This window comes from Bufo gargarizans, chromosome 7 (genome assembly GCF_014858855.1).
Source record: "Bufo gargarizans isolate SCDJY-AF-19 chromosome 7, ASM1485885v1, whole genome shotgun sequence".
Lineage (NCBI taxonomy): Eukaryota > Metazoa > Chordata > Amphibia > Anura > Bufonidae > Bufo > Bufo gargarizans.
The window spans coordinates 181,359,437-181,370,681 of NC_058086.1; the positions used below are offsets into that span (position 1 = coordinate 181,359,437).

General features: G+C 39.7%; 1 protein-coding gene across 3 annotated transcripts in view; it reads left to right on the forward strand.

Moving 5' to 3' along the window:
• ERC2 (ELKS/RAB6-interacting/CAST family member 2) overlaps positions 1–10,986 on the forward strand; it is an 881,888-nt gene extending 870,902 nt beyond the window's left edge. For all 3 annotated transcript variants that reach the window (XR_006390837.1, XR_006390839.1, XR_006390838.1), the window contains one exon: positions 6,007–10,986. The gene's annotated coding sequence lies outside the window, so the exon portion shown is untranslated. The remainder of the gene's footprint in view (positions 1–6,006) is intronic.
• Positions 10,987–11,245: the final 259 nt, after the last annotated feature.

Sequence of the window (11,245 nt, forward strand, 5' to 3'; positions counted from 1 at the left end):
CAGGCTATTCCCCAGCATTGACTGGTTTGTATTTATTTAGTGGAATGGTAGAGACCTGTTTTGGCTGTGTAGAATACACATGTATGATCTCCAACATAGAATGTGCTTCGAAACAAGGGTCTGAACTTGTAAGATGACTGCAAAACAACTTCTAAAATGGCTTTGCTTCCATAGTTAAAGGGTTTATCCACAAATTTATATTGATGACCTATCCTCTGGATAGGTCATCAATATGAGATCGGTGGGGATCCCGGGTGTCAGCTCTTAGAAAATGCCAATGCTCTGTGAGCACCGTAGCCTCTTCCTAGGCCACTGGACATAACCATAAATCTGTCATATAGACTCGTTGCAGCTCAGCCCCAGTCAATTCCTGGATAATCCCTTTAAATGTTTTACTAGTTTTAAAGATATTTCAGTGTTCTTTATCAAAAAATTAGACCAACCAGTTATTGGTAATGCCAAAACATGTTACAAATTGCAATAAGAATCTTAAGGCAGTGATACCCATCCTCATTACCATGAGAAACTACCATTGTAGTCTCACCTGAGAAGAACCTAATCTGTTCTCACCTGAGAAGAACCTATCTCAAAAAAGCTCAGTGTGAGAGAGTAAAGCATTCTATACATCTTGCACTGCCTCCATGTTTTGGTCCAGACATCTTTGAGCAGGATGAAATGATGCATTCCTACTTTAAAAACGACAGGTCAATCTTGCTGATGTCATTTGGAGGATCCTTAACCAAGTGCCACTGTTCATTCATACAGAGCCTGTTTGGTGGTGCGCAGAGTTCCTACGAGTCAGTGCTATGGACCTGTAAGCACTGTGTGGGTGCTGCCATATTGTGTGTTATGCTATATGGCATGGAGGGTAACACAATTTTTTAAAAGATATTTATAGAAGAAAAAGATCTGTGCGCCCATAACATAGGCGATGTGTGGAGGTACAATTGGGGCCGATAGATCTTGTACTGCAGCTCTGTACAATACAGATGAATCCTATTTATTTATTTTACACATTATATAGCGCTACTATATGCCGCAGCACTTTACAGACACTAGTATCACACTGTCCCCAGTGGGGCTCACAATATAAGTTCCCTATCAGTATGTCTTTGGAGTGTGGGAGGAAACCGAAGTACCCGGAGGAAACCCACACAAACACAGGGAGAACATACAAACTCCATGCAGATGTTGTCCTTGGTCAGATTCAACCCTAGGGCTGCAAGGCACCAGTGCTAACCACTGAGCTACTTTGCTGCCCAAGGCATGATAAACCATAAACATTTTTCTACATATCGCAAGAAACTCAGTTTAGATTATTAATATTTTTTATTTTATTATTTAAGTATTTTTTGTATCCTTGTAAACCTGGTATTGTATTTAAAAAAGTTAAAAATAATATTGAAAATAAATAAGTGGGTAATAATAATTTTGAAAATAGCAATTTTTCATAAATTCTTTTTCAGAGGCAGTTATTTTTATTCTGGGCACACGAGACTTTAAAAAATACTATTTATAGAAGAAATATTAACAGCAACCACATTCCTATTACGATAAAGAAAATACAGCAGCTTATGCTATTTCTAGTGTTGAGTTGTAAGATTTTGGTGCCGAATAGAAAGGTAGGGAAGCAGCTGAATGAGTTTATAGGGCTCTGAATGAAACTATTCAGACGTTACACATTCAAGTACTATGCACGCCTAGAAATTGTAGGTCAAATAAAAATCTAAGAATTTGATGTGGGAAAAATGGTTGTATTCAAAAATTACAATAACGATGTTTGACTAAAAATGACTTAACAAGAAGAAATGTATTATAAATAAAACAGCCTATATAACACATTTTGATTTTAACTGGTGATATGGTGGCCAAATACTGTAGGTAGCTGTTGGCCATCAGCTTTTCCTACCCCATCCCCCAATACACATGCACACTCAGATTATGTATTTTCAATTTGAAGAGGGAAATTATTGATGGTATCTTTTATAAGAACAGGAGTTGGACATATTGAAATTGACCAACCAAAATACCCAATCTTTCTTTTGCCAGGGATCTGACATCCAGGATAGTTAGGGCACCCCCACATGCATCAGATCAGCCAATCACAGTGAAATTGTTGTGTTTGTCCAATGTTCGTTTAATGTGTATGGACACATTTAGCCTACCTCCTCCTTCAGTGGTACACACACCTTAGTCATGCCATGCCACCACTATGGGACACAGGAGTTGTGAGGATCTAGACACCCACCTTATCAAGTGCATATTTCTGGTTCCAAAGTTGGTACTTGAGTAAATGGCTTTTTCAGCACTGTCCCTATCAAATAACTTTGTTCCAAGCCAGTTTTAGTTTTGTCAGTTCACACCAAATTATGAGTTTTTTATAGGTCTTTCCTATGACAACATCATAAGCTACAATTTGAGAATTTATACTTATTAAGTTCCTCATTTGCAAGATTGGCAAGGCAGGCCACCAATTGTCTGACTCTCATGGCGCCTTACTATACCACATTTAAGGCACAAATTGCACTTCCCTGGTCCTTCCCTGTACGCATAACCTGAATAATAAACAGTCATAATAAAGGACCCGTTATCAGATATCAAAGAACTGCCTCTATGGTACATATGTACTTAATAACAAAGTACATCTGGAGATCTTCTTTCTTAGAGATATAGTATGGCTTCCTGGATATCTTCTTGTGTCCTTACCTGCTATAGTCACTGAATGGTTGGGAAAGCACTTATTCATCTTCCTTAACACATGTTCTGCATGGTTTCTTCTGACCTCATTTGCTCTTCATGTGAAATTGGCTTTTGATCAACAATGCATCATCTCAATTGGCAAGGAAATCCTGCTACCCCAACCCTCTGGAGCCCTTGTTACTCTAGATAACTATATAACTTCGGCACATCCACCGCCGGCCTAAATCCACTCCAGCTTTCTTGCTGGCTTAAATTTAGACCATTTTCTATGCCTAGGCATAGAAGATGATAAATGAGATGGGCCTGATGGCCAGTCCCCTTTCCCACCCACACCACGCTCCCTTTTTTAGACCTGGCATGAGCAGGGAAAAGTTGCAGACAGTTATACGCCAGAAAACTGACATACCGTATTTTTTGCCCTATAAGATGCACTTTCCCACCCCAAAAATGGGGGGGGGGGGCGGAGTTAGTGCCTCTTATGCGGTGAATATAGGAAAAAAACATGTCCGGCATTACAGTAGTGTACCTTCCGCGCTGCTGTGCTGTGAGGATCAAAGGGCCAGCCGCGCTGCTGGTGCTTGCTGAAGGAGCCCAACATGCTGCGGGTATTCAGTGGCAGGTACTGGGCGCCGCTGTGATGCAGCGGCTGGTTGCCACTATGGGCTGTCTGTGGAAGGGACCGGACGGCCTCAGGAAGTGCTGGGTGGTAAAGGCTGGCCCGAAGCGCTGTTATGGAGGAGGGAAGGGGAGGAAAGTTGAGGGGCTCAGGAGCAGACAGACGAGGGGTGGAGCAGACTTCCCTGTCACACATTCCTGCTCCGTCTATCAGTCGCCACACTGCCTGCTCCTGACTACGTGCTTCTGGCTAAGTGCAGAGCTATGCCCTGACAGAAAGATTCTCTAAGGTAACCCTAATGACCCCACTGCTAATAAACTAATTTTTTCCCCCCATTTTCAACCTCTAAAACCTAGATGCGTCTTATAAGGCGAAAAATAGCCATATGTCAACTGAAAATATGACAATCTGATCAATGTAGATAAGTTTATATGAATTGAAAGATTTTCAGATGAAAGTATTAATCTGGATTGAATCTAACAGATTTTTGAGTCTGACCACCAGCTGAGACATATTCACACAAATTACGTGGAGTTTCAGGTCACCATTGCATTTTTAGAATGTAGGCTTTATTTCTGGAATATTCTACATGATCCACGTATCAGTGAGCATTTATGGCCAGATGCTTCAGCCTGACTCAACAATGACCAAATATCTATGTAGAAGGTGGTAAAAAGAACTTCCTGGTGTCTAAAGTACTTATTATTGGTTCTTGACCTCTATGCAAAGAAGGCAATCATTCCTATTTTGACCACTCATAAAGAAGATGTCTACTTGACCAGTGGATGTCTACTTGACCAGAAATTGTTTGAAATCTAGTGGTTACGTTGTAGAGGTAGTTCAGTCTTGAAGAACATTCTGAAGACCTTTTTTTAAATTAATGATTAGTAATGATAGTCATATAACTGTAATATATATTTGATCTAATGGATCATGGATTATAATTCACCATGAACTCCATTGAACCTGCTGGTCATGGATTTTCATGTCATGGTCAAGACTGTTTGTTATTTTCAGAGAACACTGTTACGGCCATGGCCAAGTTAACTAGAATGGAGTCCACGGTGGTCCTTCCATTATATTGTTACAGACTGAGAACTACACATCTGTATATTTCCTTCTCTTTCAACTGTGGTTGTGATGTATAATGGCTTTGTAGTCAATTATCAAAAATGGTTTGTGTATGTCTATTCTTTTAACTTTTACCTATAAAAGGAAAGGAATTTAAGGAGCATCTGAAATCATTATAGAACAAGCAGACTAGGTGGTTTGTCTGATCTCCCTGTTCTCTGTTAGGAAGAGGATAATGTTGCAACTGCAGATATGTTGTAATTGGTCAGGAAGAGCCCCGGGCACTGAGCCGTCACAGGCATACACATCACAAAGACATTCACATACCTGCAGTTAGAGATGTAAGGGGCCGGCTCTCCCCACTTATCAGAACAAACCTGTCATTTTTTGTGTAATCTGCTGGCTAGAAGTGATTTTTTTATTTGGAAAAATGATTGAACACGTTCCTTGTCTGTAGTTCTTCAACATCTCTATTATCAGTTAACGATATCCTGATCATGCTCATGCTATTGTGTTATACAACATACCAAGTACACTAGCTGATACATCAGCTCTGGCTTTATGAAGAACTAAGGAAAAATGTTTAATGTCGAAATTTCTCTTTTATCCACTATAGTCTTCCATTTATGTGATAGATATATGAATCTGGACCATTTATTTTGTATCTAATGTAATAAATATCTCTGACTTAAAGGGTTTAGCAAACCCCACATTCTGTCAGACCTGCAAAAGGAAGATGACTTACCTGCTTCCCATCATCGGCTCTTCCTTCTCCTGCCCTGGGCTCCTCTGCTGGGCTCCACCAATGTCAACATCTGGTTTGACATTGTTGTAGCCAATTACTGGCTGCGGCGGTGTCCGGCCCCCTTTGCGTCATTACAAATGGCCATATAATGTAGGGGGAGCTGGACACTGCCGCAGCCAGTGACTGAATTCGGCCATGTCAAACCGGATGTTGGCATCAGTAGAGCCCAGAAGAACATTGCAGGCCTGCAGGAGAAGGAGCGGAGAACCAGCACCGTGAAGATGGAAAGTCATCTTCTATTTGCAGGTCTCTGCATGTCTCCCACTCTTAAACAGCCCCTTTAATTCTAGGCAATTCTTATACACTGTGTTATAATTATTGCAAGGCATGATGCAAAGATTCAACGAACACCAAAGAGAATCTCTCTGTCATATACCACCCTTAACTAGATATTGCACAGTGTATCTAATCTTATTAAAAGAGGTAAAGTTAAATATGTCATCAAATTCTGAAGGACTATTGACTATCATATGATTAAAATACAATACTCTAGTACCTGTTTTATCATAAGTTACAGGGGATATCTAGTTTTATTTCCATATACTGTATTAGGGAATTCTGAATTAATAGAGGGAGATCCTAATCTGTTGGCCAAAATAAAGAATATTTATAAAGAGTGTCTCTGACTCTTGAGGACCTGTGTTGTCCTGCATTACAGATAACTCTACTGATTTCAGGGAGCAGTGTAATGGTGCTACATGGAATTCAATGCTAAAGCCTCATGCACATAACTTTGTATATTAACAAAATGTAGCAGAAGATAATGTATAGAAATGAATAATAAAGCATGTTTCTGCTTCTGTTCTCCTTCCAGTTAAGAAACAGCAAGATTCAGCAGAGAAGTGGAAACCGTTCCAAATTGATCAATGTGGATCCTCATCTTGTTGATGGAACGCTGCAGAATACGACATCTGTGACTAATATGTGGCTGTTGTATTGTGTTCAGAAGTACAGATATGCTGAGCATCAAAGCAGCATGTATTGTGTGTGTAACACATGGTCTGAACCCACAGGAAGTTCCAGGCAATTAGAGAGTAATTCATATTGGCGATGTTCACTCTACAATATTGTCACTTGAACAAGTTCTGCCTGTAATCTAAACTGCCATCTACACCACGTGGTGTAAAATAAGGACTGTTTAATGATGTCATGAGAAAATTAACTGTGCATCCTTCTTCCAAAGATAAAAAAAAAACTCTCCCCTATCCTCTCAGATTAGTTGATAACAACAGGCTTTCGATTTCCAAGATCAAATGCGGGTGTTTATGCTAGTCAAAAAAAAAATAATTGCCGAAGTCGTTGGTTGGATCTGATTTTCCTAAGCCTTAAAACAGATGGCCGATCCCTGCCAATGTTCATTACAAAGTTCCCAATGTGCTCTGGGCCAGGTTGGACAATCAAATCAATATACAGGCAATATTAACTCCTTGCTGCCAGTTTCCTGCAACTCAGCAAATGGTCTTTGCAGTGTCTTTAGGCAGCAAAAGGGTTAAAAGGAATACGTATTAAAAAGTGGCATGTTTCTCTGACAATGCATGGGATATCTAAACTATAAAAATGCTTAAAATATATACTAAGGATGGTGGTCACCAGAGGGTATAGCTGAGAAGACAAGAACATATACCAAGGATGGTGGTCATCAGTAGGTATAGGTGAGAATGCAAAAACACATACCAAGGATCGTGGTCACCACTAGGTATAGCTGGCAAGACAGTGACATATACCAAGGAAGGTGGTTACCAGTGAATATAGCTGAGAAGAGAAGAACATATACCAAGGAAGATGGTCAGCAGTGGGTGTAGCTGAGAAGTCAAGAACATATACCAAGGAAAGTGGTCATCAGTGAGCATAGCTGAGAAGGCAAGAACGTATACCAAGGATGGTGGTCACCGTAGGTATCACTGAAAAGGCATAAAAACATAACAAGGATAATAATCATCAGTGGGTATCGCTGAGAAGATTAGCATATACCAAGGTTGATGGTCACCAATAGCTATAGCTAAGAAGACAAGAACATATACCAAGGAAAGTGGTCATCAGTGAGTATAACTGAGAAGGCAAGAACGTATACTGAGGATGGTGATCACCAGTGGGTATAACTGAGAAGACAAGAACTTTTTTGGGTAAAGATGGTAGAATTTGAAGACTGTGACATTAGAAAGAGTCACTCATGAGGACATTAATATGGTGATGTTTTAAGAAGTAATATGCATTGAATTTAGGTTTTGGATCAAAGAAAATCAAAGTATTTTTCTGTTTTCATCTGTGTTTTGCATGTTAAATTTAACTTGTGAAATGGGACCCAAAAATGTTTACATGCAAAACAGATTTCCTTATTGTATATGTGTCAGGCGTGTGTGTTTTTAAGATATGTATGTCATTTAAATAGAAATATATTCTGATATTGAAGTCAAGATAAAAACTCTCCCATGTTGACCCAAATCATTTTGGGTTATTTTCTGCTATCATTTTTTTTTTTACCAAAAACATATCCTAATGGTATGCCTTTCTATGGCCATTGAAAACTGGAAATATTTAATGTGCCATAAGTATATGATCGATGGGGATCTGATGACTGGGATACCCACCAATCTGGAGAGCAAGGGTGTATGGTGCATTGTTCTTGGCGTATTTGGCTTTTTCCATGTCTCCAATGAACTTGATTGGAGGGTGTCCAACTTACCCTTCCCCAGTTGGAACCCCACTGATCAGACATTTATATCAAAATGCAATAAAAATGTATTTAATTTCCAACAACATGGCACAGTTGTCATGGCTTTTTGTTTTTACAAGATTTTTGTAAAAGATTCTTACTGATTAGAATGGATCCCACTGACCCCTGATTAGATTTATAGAGCCTTTTCATGTGGCCTATATGAAGACTTTTACTTCAAGTACAACCACCATTTCCAAAATAACAACACTTTTGGAAATTAGTACATCTTCACCCTTGAAGTATATCAATTCCAATAAATAGAGTCAAAGAGATTGAAAACCTTAAACATTGAAAAAGTTGTTTGCATTTAGGTTTGAGATAAATGGTCATATCCACTTGTTTAGTGGTTTGCATGGTTTCATATAGGAAGAAGCTCCTTGTATAGAAAGAAATATATTATATATAATTATAAGCAAGGGTTGCCTTATGTCCGGCCATTCTGTTTGTACAGGGCATACACACAGTAATGGGAGTTTGCAATGACTGTTATCGACATAAGTAGTTTATATTGTCCTATCATTTGTAGATCTTATTTATTGGTGAAACAGGTTGCTCATTGGATCTTCAAAATCAGAAGCCGGATTATCCATTATGTCATTGATGAAAGTTTGACTGACGTCATGTATTCTCCATAGGTAGAGTAATTTCTCTCAATATTTTCTGTGGTGCACTGGACATCTCCCTAGTCCCTATTGCCTTTATTACTACATTTTAGGGTAGATTTGCACCTCCGATTAACTGATCCAGCAGGAAGTTCTGGTAGAGAACAGCCTGCTGGAGTTTACTGGGTACAGTCTAGTCATATACTTCCGTTCATCGCTGGATCTCATTGACTATGCTTTCCAGCATGAATGCCGAGTTTTGGTCGGAGAAAAGGCTATGTATGCAGCAGAGACTTAGGAACAGCCTGCCGGATCAGTTAAACAGAGGTGTGAACCTACCCTTATTATTATTTCGCTTGATCTGAGATGCCAAATTGGCTTTGACATAACATTGCAAGATAATACGACCTGGATCGGTAAATACCTTCATAGTTAATTCTACATACAATTATACTGGCAATAGCCTCGTAGTTCTTCCTCATTTCCCTTGCTGATGCTTCCACACATCTATGGGGTCAACAAAAAAGTTACAAAAAAATAAAATGTACATATTATGTTATTTTAAGACACCATTAAAGGGTTTGTCTCATCAAAGACAAAACTTTTAAATAATATTAATCGCTGTAAACACCAAATCTCACAGTAGAAAGGTGTATTACTCAAGGTTCAAGAGGTTAGGCTCATTTCATAACATTCCATCATTAACACATCTGCTTAGAGTCACATAAGTCGAGGATTCCATACACATAAGAGCAAAGTTGACCAAACTCACCGATTTCAGTGGGGCTGGCCCGACCAAGCGGTTTGACTTTTGGGCTAGCCCTGTGGGCATTATCCTGGTGGTCCCCTGATTTTAACCCTTTAATCCCTATGCAGGGATCTGGCCTTTACTGCAGAAGAGCCACCAGGCTACTACCTCTTGGAATAGTCCCAGTTGGCTGCTGACCCACTGAAGTCAGAAGCACCCTCGCAAAGCACCGAGAGATCAGGCAATTCACATAGTCCAGAAACAGGCAGAGGTCAGGGCAGGCAGAGCATGTATAAATCCATAAAAGAGTCCAGGTAGGCAGGACATGGTCAGTACAGTGACCTGGCATGGGTTAGGTCAGGCGGCAGAGAGTCGTGATCCAGGAAACAGGCAGAAGTTGGTATGCAGATGGATTACAGCTCTTTTGCAGGGCCTGGCCACTAAGTAAAATAATCTATTGCTCTGGCAGGGGATGGAACAAACAGCCCACCATAGATAAGAGGGCAGATGAGCTCAAAATTCAAACATCTGAACACAGAGCAAAAAGGGGAATTAACCCTTGCAGTGCTGCAGGGAGAGATTCAGTGAATAGACACTAATACAGTTACACACAGGAAAGGGTCCTAATAACCAGGTGAGTGGAAGCTAGGTGAGTGATGCAGGATCTGTGCCAACCCTGATAGTGAGATGGCGGCGGACATGAAGCATTGCCATTAAATGTATACAGTAGAATATATCTAATATGAAGGTTGATCAAGGATAAAATACATGTTGTAACCTACCATTCTAGATATACCGAATTTCATCTGGTCCACAGGGTTTTCTAAATGCTTTCTATGCACACCTGACTTCAGGAAATCCGATAACTACAGAGTTTACAGCACTCAGGTATCTGAAATCAGTTATCACAGCAATGAATTAATTCTGTCGAGGTGTGCACACACTTACTTGTTGATTTCTTGGTCTGATAGATCAACATGTATTTTACATATAAACAAAATTGCTATTCCTTCATAGACCATATTATAGAGAGGGAGGAAGGGTGCCAGGAAGAGAGCATGATGCAAAATCTAATATTTACATAAAATTAGCTACAATATACAGTACTGTTCAAAAAAATAGTAGTGAGTTTAAAAAAGCAAATAAACTCCAAAATCATTATAATAACTTTTATTTCCATAAATCCAAATGCACTGTAAATACTACACATTCAATTCCAAATCAAGACAATAACAAAAAATTTCCAGGTTTACAGAAAGTAAAGAATATTAGACTGTTCAAAAAACTGCAGTGCCAGCATTCTACTTTACTGAAAAATGCAATGTGTATACTAAAAAAATGTTTGAGATTGTGCTTTACTTTGAATGACTAATCTAATATATAGCGGCCTAACCATTGTTTCTGAGAACTGCTTGACATCTGTGTTGCGTGAAGTCGACCAACTTCTGGCTCCTCTAAACAGGTATTACAGTCCAGGACGATGGGACTACATTCCACAGTTCTTCATCATTTTTGGGTTTTGCCTCATAAACCGCATTTTTTTGTGACCCCACAGGTACTCTATGGGATTGAGGTCAAGGATTAGGCTAGCCGCTCCATTACCTCAACCCTGTTTGTCTGTAACCTAGAAGGTGTTCTCTTACTGGTGTGTTTTGGGGTCATTCTCGTGTTGAAACACCCATTTCAAGGGCTTTTCTTCTTTGGCATAGTGTCACCACCAGACATCTGAGAAGCTCTGACAGACGTTCTTTAGAACCTCCTGCTTGAGGTTCCTTTTGTTTTGCTTTCGTTTTCTCATCTCGTTAGCCTCTCTCAGCTGTCATGTAGCTGCACTGATTGCATCCCTTTAAATCCCTTCCCATACTGCATCACTTTGCGGTTTATACTACTTCCTGGAGTGTGTGCATGCTGGATGCTACTACTGAGTCTTCTACAGATAAGTTTGTTCATTCATTTGGGTTTTCCTGTTTGCTGGATCCTAGGTGAC